This window comes from Triticum urartu, chromosome 3 (genome assembly GCF_003073215.2).
Source record: "Triticum urartu cultivar G1812 chromosome 3, Tu2.1, whole genome shotgun sequence".
Lineage (NCBI taxonomy): Eukaryota > Viridiplantae > Streptophyta > Magnoliopsida > Poales > Poaceae > Triticum > Triticum urartu.
In genome coordinates, this window is record NC_053024.1 from 444,494,238 (window position 1) to 444,511,594 (window position 17,357).

The following is a 17,357-nucleotide window of genomic DNA, read 5'->3' on the forward strand; positions in this document are numbered from 1 at the left end:
AGAAGGTTTTGTCAATCCTAAAGGTACTAAATATGCAAGCTCCAGCGATCCATCTATGGACTGGTGCAAGCATCTCGGAGTTGGAATATACGTTTGATAGTTGATCAAAGCATATAGTTTTATACAGACTTGCGGTGAAGCCTGTATTTACAAGAAAGTGAGTGGGAGCACTACAGCATTTCTGATAAGTATATGTGAATGACATATTGTTGATCGGAAAGATAATGTAGAATTATTCTGCAAAGCATAAAGGAATGTTTGAAAGGAGTTTTTCAAAGAAAGACCTCGGTGAAGCTGCTTACATATTGAGCATCAAGATCTATAGAGATAGATCAAGACGCTTGATAAGTTTTTCAATGAGTACATACCTTGAGCTTGCTTGGTTTTCCCCGAAGAGGAAGGGATGATGCAGCAGAGTAGCGTAAGTATTTCCCTCAGTTTTTGAGAACCAAGGTATCAATCCAGTAGGAGCCCACGCTCAAGTCCCTCGTACCTGCACAAAGCGATAGCTACTCGCAACCAACGCGATTAGGGGTTGTCAAGCCCTTCACGGTCACTTACGAGAGTGAGATCTGATAGGTAGAATATTTTTGGTATTTTGATATAAAGATGCAAAGTAAAAAGTAAAGGCAAAGTAAAAAAGCAAAACAATTAAAGTGATGGAGATTGATATGATGAGAATAGACCCGGGGGCCATAGGTTTCACTAGTGGCTTCTCTCAAGAGCATAAGTATTCTACGGTGGGTGAACAAATTACTGTTGAGCAATTGACAGAATTGAGCATAGTTATGAGAATATCTAGGCATGATCATGTATATAGGCATCACGTCCGTGACAAGTAGACGAAACGATTCTGCATCTACTACTATTACTCACTCATCGACCGGTATCCAGCATGCATCTAGAGTATTAAGTTAAAAACAGAGTAACGCCTTAAGCAAGATGACATGATGTAGAGAGATAAATTCATGCAATATGAAATAAACCCCATCTTGTTATCCTCGATGGCAACGATGCAATACGTGCCTTGCTGCCCCTTCTGTCACTGGGAGGACACCGCAAGATCGAACCCAAAGCTCGCTTCTCCCATGGCAAGAACTACCAATCTAGTTGGCCAAACCAAACATAATTCGAGACTTGCAAAGATAACCAATCATACATAAAAGAATTCAGAGAAGATTCAAATATTGTTCATAGATAAACTTGATCATAAACCAATTCATCGGTCTCAACAAACACACCGCAAAAGAAGATTACATCGAATAGATCTCCACAAGAGAGGGGGAGAACATTGTATTGAGATCCAAAAAGAGAGAAGAAGCCATCTAGCTAATAACTATGGACCCGTAGGTCTGAGGTAAACTACTCACACTTCATCGGAGAGGCTATGGATGATGTAGAAGCCCTCCGTGATGACGGCCCTCTCCGGCGGAGCTCCGGAACAGGCCCCAAGATGGGATCTCGTGGATACAGAAAGTTGCGGCGGTGGAATTAGGTTTTTGGCTCTGTTCTGATCGTTTGGGGGTACGTAGGTATATATAGGAGGAAGGAGTATCGGTGGAGCACCGAGGGGCCCACGAGGCAGGGGGCGCGCCGCCACCCTCGTGGCCGCCTCTTTGACTCCTTGGAGTAGGGTCCAAGTCTCCTGGATCACGTTCGGTGAGAAAATCACGTTCCCGAAGGTTTTATTCCGTTTGGACTCCGTTTGATATTCTGTTTCTCCGAAATACTGAAATAGGCAAAAAACAGCAATTCTGGGCTGGGCCTCCGGTTAATAGGTTAGTCCCAAAAATAATATAAAAGTGGAAAATAAAGCCCAATATAGTCCAAAACAGTAGATAATATAGCATGGGGCAATCAAAAATTATAGATACGTTGGAGACGTATCAGGCATCCCCAAGCTTAATTCCTGCTCGTCCTCGAGTAGGTAAATGATAAAAAGAGAATTTTTGATGCGGAGTGCTACTTGGCATAATTTCAATGCAAATCTTCTTAATTGTGATATGAATATTCAGATTCGAAAGATTCAAGACAAAAGTTTATATTGACATAAAAATAATAATACTTCAAGCATACTAACAAAGCAATTATGTCTTCTCAAAATAACATGGCCAAAGAAAGTTATCCCTACAAAATCATATAGTCTGGCTATGCTCTATCTTCACCACACAAAGTATTTAAATCATGCACAACCCCGATGACAAGCCAAGCAATTGTTTCATACTCTAACTTTTTCAAAACTTTTTCAATCTTCACGCAATACATGAGCGTGAGCCATGGATATAGCACTGATGGTGGAATAGAATGGTGGTTGTGGAGAAGACAAAAAGGAGAAGATAGTCTCACATCAACTAGGCGTATCAACGGGCTATGGAGATGCCCATCAATAGATATCAATGTGAGTGAGTAGGGATTGCCATGCAACGGATGCACTAGAGCTATAAGTATATGAAAGCTCAAAAAGAAACTAAGTGGGTGTGCATCCAACTTGCTTGCTCATGAAGACCTAGGGCAATTTGAGGAAGCCCATCATTGGAATATACAAGCCAAGTTCTATAATGTAATTCCCACTAGTATATGAAAGTGATAACATGAGAGACTCTCTACTATGAAGATCATGGTGCTACTTTGAAGCACAAGTGTGGTAAAAGGATAGTAACATTGTCCCTTCTCTCTTTTCTCTCTTTTTTTTATTTGGGCCTTTTCTCTTTTTTATGGCCTCTTTTTTATTGGCTTCTTTGGCCTCTTTTATTTATTTTTTCGTCCGGAGTCTCATCCCGACTTATGGGGGAATCATAGTCTCCATCATTCTTTCCTCACTTGGGACAATGCTCTAAAATGATGATCATCACACTTTTATTTACTTACAACTCAAAAATTACAACTCGATACTTAGGAAAAACGAATTAGCCTGTAATTCAGATCACGTATGACCTCTCATTTGTAGACATGCTCTATGACAATCAAGATAAATAGAGCGGAACATGTACAAGTAAGAAGCAGTGCTGAGAGTCTAGCTCACATTAACACAAACACCCAAAGTACCTGGGGCCAAAAGGGTTCACAAAATACACTACCGAGCTGACGAACATAGCTCGAACACAATCAGTTTTCAGACTTAGTGAAAACTGAGACATGCAGAAATTTAACTCACGAAGGCATGTAAACGAGCTCGATGCACTCACTACGGTGCAAGTCATGGCAAGGAAAGCATATAACCAGCAAGAAGGCACAATATGCTAGCTACACATGGCAAGAACAAAGGCATAGCATGCATGGAACACTAACGGTAGCATCGGCAAAATCGCAAACAAGTTGACGATCTGCCCAGATTAACAACGAAGCAAAAGTTGAGCTCGATTGAGTCAACCTAGAGCACTCCACATATGCAAACAAAGACATGGATGGATAGAGCATAACATAAATATCAAAACTCCCTTACTGATCATCCTCAAAAGAGGCACGGATCACTAGGAAACAAGCTGGACATATAGCATCATGAACTAAAATATCCCAGACTTACGAAAATCAAAAATCACAGACTTAGGGAATATCCTAAGTTCCCTGATAGCTTGCACAAGACTCGACACAGTCATCCTTAAAATACATCTCTCGCAAGTCAATTTGCAACGAGACGACAATGACACCATCACCTCCTAAAATGCCATGGTGCACTCCCTGTAGAGGAGTGGAGATAAGATGCTTATCAGAGTGTCATGCCAAGAGGCGGCCAAGCTATCCAGTGTGCACGTATTAACATGGCCAAAAATGACAAAATGCAGATGAACTAACGAATCTGCCAATTAACTCACGAAGCCTCCTCTCACAGCATGTTCTGCATCAGATAACCCTCAAATGGCAAATGCAAAGTGCAATGGAATGCCAATAAAGAGTGAGGAACTCGAATCGAATGCTGATTTTGTATATAATACTCCCACTCACAAAACGTGAGCTGACTCTCCGGCCTATGCGGATAGCTACTAGGCATTGGATACCACCAAATCGTCTAAAACAAAGTTTTACCTTTAGAAGATATACGAATCAAATGTCAACTCGGAATCTCGTCGCAGATCATGCAATCTTTCCGGCGACAACTCTATTGTAAGCCGCCTCGACTCGGGCCGCCGGACAATGGGCTCACGCCGGACCTGGTAGATCAGAGAGCCGTGGATCGCCGAAGATATGGTCTGCGGCGGCGTGCGTCTCGATCTGCGTGTGTTCTTGCTATTGCGGCGGCGGCCAGCTGACCAGCCGCTCTTCGGCAATCCTTCAATAACCGTCGAGCTATTCAGTTTTCGAAGCGGACATCGGCGCTCTCCTGGACGGTCGCTGATATTAGAGAGCTCAAATAACTTAAGTGAGCCGATGAGCGGCGAGCCTCAGTCTCCCCGGAGTTCTGTTGCTAACAATCACCACCGCTGTGGTCGTACAAGATCGTACAGCCAGCCGTACGAGAGGACGCCGGATAGAGCCAATGACGGGCGTCGGGCGCAGGACTCGCTCTACGTAAAACGCTCATGAGTGACGATTGGCGTGCTGAAGAGCGCTCAGGTCTCAAAACGATATAAGTGTCACATAGAGCAAACTCATGGCCTCAGAATCAGCGTTAAGTGAACCCTAGCGCGGACGATTATACCTGCTGCGCGGACTATGCTATCTGTAGAAGCTCCCGTCTTAACTGAAGCACATTGGCATGCTCAAAAGATATAAGTGAAGCACATAGAGTATTCTATCAAATTTCTAATTCATGTATGCTCTCAAAAGGTGTGTACAGCAAGGATGATTGTGGCACACTAACAAGACACAAATAATACAAGACGCTCCAAGCAAAACACATATCATGTTGGTGAATAAAAATATAGCTCCAAGTAAATTACCGATGGAAGTGGACGAAAGAGGGGATGCCTTCCGGGGCATCCCCAAGCTTTGACTTTTTGGTGTCCTTGGATTATCTTGGGGGTGCCATGGGATCCCCAAGCTTAGGCTCTTGCCACTCCTTGTTCCATATCCATCACAAGAATTCACCCAAAACTTGAAAACTTCACAACACAAAACTTAAAGTAGAAAACTCGTGAGCTCCGTTAGCGAAAGAAAACAAAAGACCACTTCAAGGTACTGTAATGAACTCATTATTTATTTATATTGGTGTTAAACCTACTGTATTCAACTTCTCTATGGATTATAAACTATTTTACTAACATAGATTCATCAAAATAAGCAAACAACACACGAAAAACAGAATCTGTCAAAAACAGAAGTCTGTAGTAATCTGTAGCTAGCGCAAGATCTGGAACCCCAAAAATTCTAAAATAAATTGCTGGACGTGAGGAATTTATCTATTAATCATCTGCAAAAGAATTAACTAAATATCACTCTCCAAATAAAAATGGTGTCTCGACTGAAAGTTGTCGTATGACATGCAAGTCAAGTTATGCCATAGAGGCATGGCTCAGATTATGTCGTGTGCAGCTAAAATGAGTGCTGCGTGTTCTCTCTCCATTTCAGCCCAAAGTACCACATGCGAACGCTCATTTAGGACATGCCGCAAAGAGTGTATGGTGGGTTTTTGGCCAAAAAGGATAGAGGTCATTGTTAGCCTGCATAATTCCAACAAGAAGCCTCTTATACGCTCCTCTGGTAACCGTTGTGAGTAAAGGCTAAACGATTCTTCATATAATATAATTCAACAGAGTGTGAGCAGACGGCAAACAGAATCTGGACCAATGAAGTTAAAACCAAGGATTCCGGAGTGTTGGCATAGGCCAGGTCCGCAGCCATCTGGAGAGTGTTGAACTGCCACACACGAACACTAAAGCTTAGAAGGATCGGCCATACACGGAAAAGCAGAGAACGAATCTGCCGAGGTGGCAAAACGAGACAACGGGGTAAGAAATGTCATCGATGAACTGTATAGATGAACATGATTACTGCAAATTGCTCTGAGTTGGCACGACTCATGTCCAATGTCGCATTAGAGTATGTCTCACTAGTAAAGTACAAACAACACTCTTGACAATATAGATACCTGCGATACCCGAGAAAATAAATAACTTTAATCGGAACGCAGAGTTGTATTATCAAATATATTGGAGTTGGTCTGAGAGGGCTGATATCCTCCCACTGCCACATTCCTTTTTCTACTGAGAGTGAGAACAGAATTGATTTGTCCCATTCGTCTGATAGTATCTGAGCCAAAAGTCAATCAAAGGAGCATAAATGAACTGAGACAGGCCCATCAAGGCTAACTCGCTGTATATAAGGAGGAGGAAACTCTACAAGTAGATTGACGATTTATGAAACGAATAGCTAAGAGAGAGTATACATGAAACCCCGCCAGGGACAGAACGAGATAGAACCAAGGAGACTTTGTAAGTCACTCATATATACTCATCGACGGTAGACAAATAAATGAATTCAACATAGCGCATGGATGACTATGAAAGACGAAGCTGTAGTCCTACTTTTGCAGTCTTAATTAAAGTATCCATTAAACCGTCAAGGTTCTAGTTATGACGCCATATTATCTTATGAATATTCCAAGTACAAATTGCTAGATAGATAGTATGTCCGAGGTCTTTAGTGCAAGTAGCTAATTCGTATTTGTAGTCCCCCTGTGCTGTTCAAATTGCAATCTATGAATTGTTGTGGATGTCTCTATGGTGCATCATGTTCATTATAATTGTCTCACCGACCTCTATAGCTCAAATTCAAGATTCTTTATTCCGCTGAATACTCTCTTCAGTATTTTACTTTCTCTATGATTGACTCTCCGATTACTTTCCCATTATGGAGTCTCACTCAGTTGTCCAGCACGTGGGAATACATCTGATCCTGTTTATTTATTAAACAGATACTTCTATTGCAAACGATTGATACAAACGGCCAATCAACAATCCTGCTCCACTCCCACTTAGAATTGACTATACTTTGCCTCTGCTTTCTGAGGTTCACAGCTCTGCCTCGAGTTTTTCCGTAGCGACAGGCCGATATTTACTTGGGAAATTAGCCATTGATGTGGCTCCACGGGATTGGAAGATAGATATACCACACATTGCAAGAGTCGGACAGATGTTAGATAGTTGTAGTGCCGCATCATTCAGTTGTGAGTCAATAGCCTGGCGCCTCATGGTGGATGTTAGCAAATTATCTCAACATTTTCTCTATATCCTATAGAACTTATCTTACATGTCGCGATCAGTTTCTCATGCCATGCATCACATCACTCAAACGCATAGTTCTCATACGCGAGTTCAATTTTATGCTGTAGAGCTATGAGTTCGCAAGTGCACCAACGCGTAACTCCTTGACATTAAGTGGGTTATTCAGGTGTTCAGTTAAACGTGATTATTAACTCCTCTATGTCAAGACTTATATGGTGTGCATCCTTATCTAGTTTTGACTAGATCTGTTCGATTCTGAAATATTTCAGCAAATAAGGTACACTGCAAGCGTGGGACCTTAGATTAAATGACAGCAATGCGTTTGGAGCTGGAACCATGTATCGAGATGAGCTTGCATGTTTGTATGCTCGTGTAGTCAACATGGACAACTTACCTGGAGTTGGGTTTGACGAGAAGGCATTCCTTATTTAGAATATGTTAGCAGAAATTTGGATGCTCAGAGAGAGTAAGAGTATGGACAATGAGGAATGCTAGATCAGCTTTCAGAGATGCTCATCGCAAGCCTGATAGTAACTCCGAACTCACCTGAGACATTCCTTTCAATGATTCCTAAACCAAGTGAGGTCCATAACCATCATAAGTGTGTCTTTCCAAGAGTTCGTGTATAAACACCATTGGCTTAGTGGACTGGAACGAACTAGTCAAATACTAACCTAGACAACTCCCGTTTCTCCAATCCATTCCCTCACTTCCCGCCAAGGAGAGGACCTAAGTCACATTACTTGCTTCGAAGTGCGTGGTATAGATGGTACAACTATGCCATTGATTAATGCCTGGAACTCGATAGAATGGATAACGTGTGTATATTGGGAGCGATCTGGGAAGAAGCCTAATCCATTCAACAAAGGACAAGTGAACCACGTTAACTGGTAGGAGGTTGAAGGGCAGCCAGACGCAGTTATCGAATAGTTTTTGGTTAAGTCTTTTACCGCCCTTGTTCTTTTTGATACTGGTGCATCACATTCATACATATCAAGGGGATTCGTGGATAAGTTTAAACTACCAACCCAAACCCTTAGGACCCCTCTGTTAGTAAGTTCACCTGGAGCAGAGTATATGGCCAGCCGATGGTGCGACCATACCCCTAACCATTGGTAGCCATGTTTTTCTCAGACCTAATAATTTTGGAGTCACAAGGATTGGATGTGATATTAGGCATGGACTGGATGTCAAAGTATGAGGAAGCATTTACTATTGCTAGTAAATCAATTTGTCTCACCTACCCCGTGAGGGAAAATTATGATCAAGTCATGTATCTCTAGACATGCCGATCCTATGTGAGCGATGCTCATATTATATAACATCGCCCCATCACGGTGTTTATGTTGTTACTAGTAGTAGTCATGTGCTTCTGTATTTGAATGCGCACGACCCATTGTTATTTCCATAGAAGAGTTACCAGGCATGCCACCGGTCGAATGACTATCGAGTTTTTGATTAGTAGCTATTTTTAAGATACCGGCCATTATGTCAGCATGATGACCTCCTACCTGCTCGGGATGCCGCAAAATATTTCTGATAGATATATATTAAGTAGATCAAGGACTTATGCGAGAAAGTTACATCGAACGAGAAGCCTGTCATCACCCAGAAGTCATCGTAGACTTTGTGGTGAGTATATCGTGAAGGAAGCAGGCTCATTTCAAGGATGATTGTCCCTTGATTATCGCGCATTGAATGGTGAACGATCAAACAAATACCCGGCTATTTGATCATTTGTTTGTTTTGACCGTTGCAAAGGAGCTAAGTTTATGATTTATCGAAGACGATATGGCGACAGGATAAGAGATCATCCCAGAGTGAAGATTCGCAGGAAAAATTGATTATAACCTTAATAAATTCCGGCTTTCTATCCACAAGGTACTGTAATTGTGTGATGAAGTATCTCGTTCATTGTCATTTGGAATAGTGACTCAGCCTGCCTTAAATATTCGATGTAGCACGAATGTAAATTCATGGATCCATATTTGATAATGTTTTGTATATCAGTGATAGATGTAATTAATTGTAAGATACTCGAGAGATGAAGAGCACAGAAGCAATTTGCGTTTAGTTCTCGAGAAACTCAAGGAAGTATCAGTGCGATACTTGTCCGAGAGTTATAGCAAATATCCTTAGTTTGGCTGTGATGAATGTCAGTCATGGAATTCCTTGGACAATGTTATATCAGCGTATTTTATAAGGCATAGATGAAGCAAGTACGACCCCACAGAGGTTCTCTGTTCATTGACGTGGAATGGTTGTCTCCATCACCACTTCAGTTAGCGAGATCGCGCATTTCTTGGCACTCGCTAGGATACTATCGGAAGATTCATTGTAGAATTTTCCAAGATTGCGTAGCCAATGACAATGACGGAACTATTGAAGAAGGATACCAAATTTAAATGGACGGAAGAATGTGAAGCGAGTTTTCAGGAGTTAAAGAAACGTCTGACTACAGCCCCAGTACTGATTCTGCCGGATATACGCAAGGATTTCCAAGTGTATTGCGACGCCTCTCGCTTAGGACTTGGAGGAGTACTGATGCGATGGAAGAGTTGTTTCGTATGCCTCGCGACAACTGAAACCGCATGAGTTAAATTATGCCACGCATGACTTGGAGTTGGCTGCCGTAGTGCATGCGTTGAAGAACTTGGAGACATTATCTTATTGGAAACCATTGCGATGTATACACTGACCATAAGAGTTTGAAGTACATTTTCACACAGAAGGAGCTGAACCTTAGGCAGAGGAGATGGTTGGAGCTTATAAAGGATTATGACATGAAGCTTCACTATCATCCAGGCAAGGCCAACGTCGTAGCAGACGCTTTGAGCCGGAAGAGTTATGCCAACACACTCATAAGCGCAGGGTTGCCAAAGGAGTTGGCAGAGGATCTCAGGGAACTTCGATTGGAGATTGTCCCTAGAGGTTTTGTTGCAACAATGGAAGTTCAGTCTACATTGTTAGGAAAGATTCGAAGCTCAGAAGGATGACAAAGAGATCACCGAGATAAAAGAGAGAATGAGCAAAGGAAAGGCCAAAGGTTTTCGTGAGGATGAACATGACACCTTGTGGTTTGAGGACCGTGTTTATGTGCCCAATAACAGAGATCAGGAAGTTAATACTTCAGGAGGCTCATGACTCACCATACTCGATACACCCCGGAAACACCAAGATGTATTTGGATTTGAAGGAACGTTTCTGGTGGACTGTATGAAGAAGGATATTGCCGAGTATGTAGCCGTATGTGATGTATCAGAGAGTGAAGGCAGAACATCAGAAAGCCAGCTGATTGTACAGCCTATGCCGATACCCGAATGGAAGTGGGATAAGCTTGGCATGGATTTATCACCGGATTGCCCAGGACCAAATCAGGATATGATTCTATATGGGTAGTAGTTGATCGCTTGACCAAAGTAGCTCACTTTATCCCAGTGAAAACCACCTATACAAGTGCCAAGTTGGCCAAGATATACATGACCAGGATCGTATGTTTGCATGGAGTTCCAAGGACCATTGTATCAGATAGAGGAACCCAGTTTACCTCAAAGTTTTGGAATCAGTTGCATGAAACTTTGGGAACCAGACTGGAGTTCAGTACAACTTTTCACCCGCAAACAGATGGACAGACCGAGAGAGTCAACCAGATTCTGGAGGATATGTTGAGAGCTTGTGCACTAGATTATGGATCTAGTTGGGATGACAACTTGCCCTACGCAGAGTTCTCATACAACAACAGTTACCAGGCCAGTTTGAAGATGGCACCTTCGAAGCCTTGTATGGAAGAAGGTGCAGGACACCGTTGTGTGGGATGAAGTTGGAGACCGTCAGTTGTTTGGACGAATTAAGGAATCAGAGAAAGGTTAAAATTGATTCGAGATAGACTGAAGGTAGCATCCCGACAGAAGTTATGCAGGATTCAAAAGCAAGGAGGTAGTCTATGAAATCGGAGACAGAGTGTATCTACGAGTATCACCACTCTGAGGAGTTAAAGCGCTTTGGAGTTAAGGGAAAGTTAGCGCCACGCTTTTGGGACCATACAAAGTTTTGGAACGTATGGGAGAAGTTGCTTACAAGTTGGAATTGCCCGAAGGATTGTCAGAGTCACGATGTGTTCCATGTTTCTCAGTTGAAGAAGTGCCATGCAGAGATGGCTGACATTCCTCTGAGAGATACAGTACCTGGAAGCATCAGTTGGATAGTACAATTGTACTTATGAGGAGAAGCCAGTCAGATTCTCGAGTTTGCCAGCCGAGTTACCCGCACAAGGTTATTAAGTTTTGCAAAGTTCAGTGGAGCCACCATACCGAGGACGAAGCCACCTGGGAACGAGAGGATGATCTTCGCAAAGACCACCCACACCTATTTTCTAGCCAACCCGAATCTCGAGGGCGAGATTCATCTTAAGGGGGGTAGGTTTGTAACATCCCAAATTTTCAATTTGGAATGTTATACATTAGGTCATCATTGCATATCATATTTTATTGCATTTTGGCTTGATCCTCGAAATCCTAAGCAACTCAAGGACCCTCGGAGAGAGAGTTGGGGATTTCACTGTTTTCATATTTGAAGTTTTATCAAATATTGAAACGATTTGGTTTTAATTATTTTTCTCTCCAAAAATATTTCATGTTAAAATATATGAGAGGAGATAATATGACTTCTCCAAAATAAAGAAATATTTGGTCTGTGAAAATCATATTAAAATCAAATTATTGAAGAGATAATAGTGGCGTTGCTCTCGCAAATATTAAGATTAAATATTTGATATGTGTGAATGGTATTTTAAATTATTAAAATCAAATATTTGTCTTGTATTCAGAAATATGTAGCTGATTAAGTAGAGGGATCAAGAAATAAATTCAACGTAATATGTCAAATATTTGAATGTAGGGCGAGAGAAATAGTGATTGCATTCTTTGTTCTAAAATATTTTATTTAGAGCGTTGAAAAGTTATTTTCGGGGAAGTTTTGTAAATATTTGTATTAGTTTTTTTAGGATTACTAGTTGGTCTCACGGATATTCTAATAAGAATAAGAACTTCTACGCTGTGTTCTGGCGCCGACGACCTGGACCATTAGCCTGTCGTGACGCCAGTGGAACCCGGACCGACCTCTGGCCGCCAGCCACCTGCCTCATCGCGCAATCTAGTGGCCCGAGTATCCGGCCATGCACTCTAGTCATATGCCCCTCGCGTGTCCCGGCCGTCAGTGAGGCGACCACTGACCCGCGCGCCCATTTCTGTCTCCCGCAAGCCACCTCCCACTTATAAGTACGTAGCCCAGTGTCTGTGTGCCACTCTGGGATGCCCCAGGCGTCCGTGATCTAAGGCTCTGTCAGTCTGAAACGAGAACAGCTGGCAGAAGGGGTCCCGCGCTACGCTTTAGGCGCCACGGCTGGATGCGATAGTAGAGAGTAAGTTCATGGCATATGAGATAACCCCCCTTTTTGTCTGATCGGCACCGATGCATTACATGCTTTCGCTGGCCCCTTCTGTCACTGGGAATTGGAACCGCGCAGAGTATCCGAAGCCGGCCAAAGCCTACATACCGCACGGCTGCGTGTAGCCACCTCCTCCGACACCTATACCATCTGTTTGGCCCAACCAACGGGATTAATTGTAGGAGTTGCGCCAAGATAACCATCTCATAAAGATCAGGAGAAGATTCACTCATATTTCATTCAGCATAGCTTCTTGATCATACCACCATCACTTCCGCCGTACTCCAAAACACCGCCACACGGCCTGCAATCTCCCGCCGCGCTGCAACCATCCGATTCCGCCCGCCGCAGCCACGCCAAGTGGGGCCCGAGCGCGCGCGCTCTGCCTCTTGGAGCCATCCCACAAACACCCGACCCGCGCGAATGCTGATCCGGAACCCCGTTTTTCTCGTTAGGAAAAACGTCGTAACTGTTATTATTCGTTTTTACTACCTATTGTTCGATGGTTTTCTGAGATCGTGTTCGATTGTGTTATCTTCGTTACATTAGCGTAGCGAACTTGTGATGTACCTGTTACGAATATATATGTTTAACAAACGTCCCTCCCACCGTGTGATGTCGAGACAGCCCTGCCATACGCTTGGCCGTTCAAGTTATCGCGACTCGTCGTCGTTTTTCGTTTCTCTCAATATCTTCGCAAATTTATCTTGTCGATAGTGTACCGATTCTTGATCCGCTCTTGCCCTTTTGTTTGCTAGTCTTTCGTCGTCTGATTTCTTAGAGTTTTTGACTCGATTTCAACTGCTGCCTAGGTCTTTTTGTCTCGGAACTCCTTCTTCCGGTTATCAACTTGAACAAGATTTTTGTAGTAAAATTGACCTTTTAGTATCATAGTTCGGATTAAGAACGAGTCGTTATCTTTCACTCGGCTGGGCCCGCGGGGTCCCAGGAGGCGGGCGGTGCTCTGGACCGCGTTCCTTTGACTCCTGGGTAAGTCGTCATCTACTGTCAGTCGCTGATGCTCTGTTTGAGCTCCTTCGCTAGCGTCTCGTTTTTTATATGTATTGTCTGTACTCTTCGCATAACTCGTCTTTGTTTCTCGAAGTTCTTAGTGATTCTTTTTGCAATCCGGAGTTTTTTAAGTTGCACTTTCTGAAGTTAATTTAGATCTCTTATTCGATTTTACCCGTCTTTTTGATTGCTTTGTATGCTATTGTTTGTTTGCGATAGAACACCCGGAGTGCGAAGCGTGCTACTACGAGTCTCTAGGTTTTGCGGATCATCAGCAAGGCAAGTAACACTTTGATCATATTCCTTTATCACCCAGTTTTTATGCATTAGTTTCAACCCTCAAACATTGCATGGTTAGGACTTGATAACATGTGGGATTGGGAAGTAGTTGATGAGGTAGAACCTATTGCCCTGTTATTATCAAACCCTTGGGAGTTACTTCTACGTATGCTTATATTGCCATGCTATGCTCGTAGACGTGGTTTGGGTGAGTGAATCCATGACAATGTGATGTTTAATTAATGGTTCAACTTAAGGTGGCAACTTTAATAACATCTGGGTGGATTGCTTGTCGGGCACCTGGAGAATCCAGTGTTGTCCTAGGATATCCCGGAGTACCCGTGTGATCATCCTAAGGTCCGCCACCCAGGCTCAAAGGGAACTGAGATATTTTCATGCTAGAAACTTCCGTGTGCAGCCACAAGCTATTATGGGCTCTAGCATAGTTGAGTAAGTTGCATGAAGCTCTTGAAGAGGTGACAGCAGGTAGAGGGATGTAGGTTGGTATAGTCTCCGGAGTAGAGAGTTAATGCTTCTGAAAGACTGTGTCTCGGTCATCCGTTTCTCAAACACCATGTAGTGCGAGAAATCCAACGGAGGAGATCGAGTCTTGTGGGGAAAAGTGCGCAAACCTCTGCAGAGTGTACAAACTAATCATGGTTAGCCGTGTCCCCGGTTATGGACATCTTGAGTATCTAGTACTTGGATTATCATATGTATCTCATCACTCTAAATTAATATTGATGGGTTATAATTACTTTTAATTGGGATTGAGTTGGAGGAACCTTCTCAATGATGTTTCAACTACCATGATAGTTAAATAAAATCTATTCCTTTGTTGTAGGGAAAAATTGGCTTTTCCAAAACTTTAACCGTAGAGCTTTCCACCAGCCAAATATGCATATAGTGATAGTATTATTCTGTTCTTGCTCTACCGTGTTATATTGCTAGCATATTCCATGTGCTGACCCGTTTTCGGTATGCAACGTATTATGTTGCAGACTTTTCAAAGGAGGAGTAAGGTTCGTTAGGTCATTGCCGTGCAGCTCAGCTATGCCGTTGGAGTTGATGGACTCACTTTATCTTCCAAGCCTTCCGCTGTTATCGTATTAGATGGCCTTAAGCCATATCTATTGTAATAAGTTCTCTTTTGAGACATTCGATGTAATAAGTGTGTGATTGCTACTCTGTTATAAATCCTTCGAGTACTGTGTGTGTCAGCATTACCGATCCAGGGATGACACTGAAGCACAGAGACTTGACCGTTTGAGTTCGGGTCGCTACAATAGAACTGCTCACAAAGTATTGCAATCTGGATTTTATTGGCCTACTCTCTTCAATGATGCCCGTAAGTTCGTCTTATCTTGTGATGAATGCCAAAGAATAGGTAATATCGGTAAGCGTCAAGGAATGCCTATGAATTATTCACTTGCTGTTGAGCCATTTGATGTTTGGGGATTTGATTACATGGGACCTTTTCCTTCCTCTAATGGGTATACACATATTTTGGTTGTTGTTGATTATGTTACTAAATGGGTAGAAGCTATTCCAACCAGTAGTGCTGATCACAACAGCTCTATTAAAATGGTCAAGGAAGTTATTTTCCCAAGGTTTGGAGTCCCTGGATATTTAATGACTGATGGTGGTTCACATTTTATTCATGGTGCTTTCTGTAAAATGCTTGCCAAGTATGATGTCAACCAGAGAATTGCATCACCTTATCATCCTCAGTCTGGTGGTGAAGTTGAACTTATCAATAGAGAAATAAAATTAATTTTGCAAAAGACTGTCAATAGGTCCAGGAAGAATTGGTCTAAGAAATTAGATGATGCACTTTGGGCTTATAGAATAGCATATAAAAATCCTATGGGTATGTCTCCTTATAAAATGGTTTATGGAAAAGCTTGTCATTTGCCTCTTGAGTTAGAACATAAAGCATATTGGGCCATCAAAGAGCTCAATTATGATTTTAAACTTGCTGGTGAAAAGAGGTTATTTGATATTAGCTCTTTAGATGAATGGAGAACCCAAGCTTATGAAAATGCAAAATTATTCAAAGAAAAAGTTAAAAGATGGCATGACAAAAGAATCCAAAAGCATGAGTTTAAAGTCAGAGAATATGTTCTTTTGTACAACTATTGTTTCAGATTCTTTGCAGGAAAACTCCTCTCAAAATGGGAGGCCCCTATGTTATCGAGGAAGTTTATCGGCCTGGAGCCATCCAAATAAATAATTCCAAAGGTACTAACCCGAAGGTTGTTAATGGACAACGAATAAAGCATTATATCTCAAGTACGTCCATTAATGTTGAAAGTAATATTATCCAAACTATGACACCAGAAGAACACATAAAAGAGTCCTTTTGGAACACTCCAGAATCGTGAAAATAAGGACGTACGTGATACGGTAAGTAAACGGACTCCGAAAAATCCGCAAAAATATTTTTGGGACATTTACATTTATGCCCCTAACTTGAATCCACTAATCAGATTTGCCCCTAATTCCGAGGCATGCTCAAATTTGCCCCTCTGCCGTCAGTTGCACTTATAGAAATGCCCTTCTGTGCCGTTACCGTCCAGTCAAAGGCCTTTGACCGTTTTCTGGGCGTTTGCTTGACATTTTTGCCCCTCCTTACACGTGGGGCCTCTGATTAAAATAACAACTCTCTCACCTCTATTGCAGTATCACTTACATGTGGGTCCTAAAAAAGAAAAAGAAAAAAGTATCTCTCTCTAGCTTACATGTGGGACCTAATAAATAAAATATAAAAAGGGGAAAAAACTCTCCCCTCCCTACCTCACCTGTCTCTCTCTCACCTTCGACAGGGACCATCAACCCATGCCCCGTACGCAGCGTCGCCGGGGTGTGGTGCCGCACAGCTCCGACTCCTTCTGCCCTCCCTGCTGCGGTTCCCTCTCCCTCCTCCCTCGCCCCTCTTTTCTCTCAGCCATGCAACAATCGTGCTCCATCAGAATCATGGCCATCCGCCTTGGTGATGTTCGTCATGCACGCGGCCAACAGGAACCCCACGACCCGTAACCTTGTCCAGAGAATCCGCGTGTCCGTCCTCGATTACCTCACAGAATGAATTGAAGTATAACGCCCCCAATCATTATGGTTGATGTCATCAGCTCCCTCTCCAGTGATGCTTCACCGCGCCCCGATCTCCTCTTCTACGCCGTCCTTGTGCTTTCTCTTGGCTGCTTCGTCGAGATCTGATGCTTCCAGAACCTGTGGACCCCTTGATGCGGAGCCTTTCATTCCCGAGCCACCATGTCCGCGTTGCCTCGCTCCGCTGTCCGCCATGGACGACGAGGTCATCGCTCTGGTGAATCCCAGGCCTCCTGGATCGCGCCTTCGTCAAATAAGTGAGCATTTTCTCACGTTCTTGAGTCCCCTCCCCCTCTGTATCTTGCCCGTGCGTAACACTTGCGCTGTTTCCACGGGACCTCGTCGCCGGC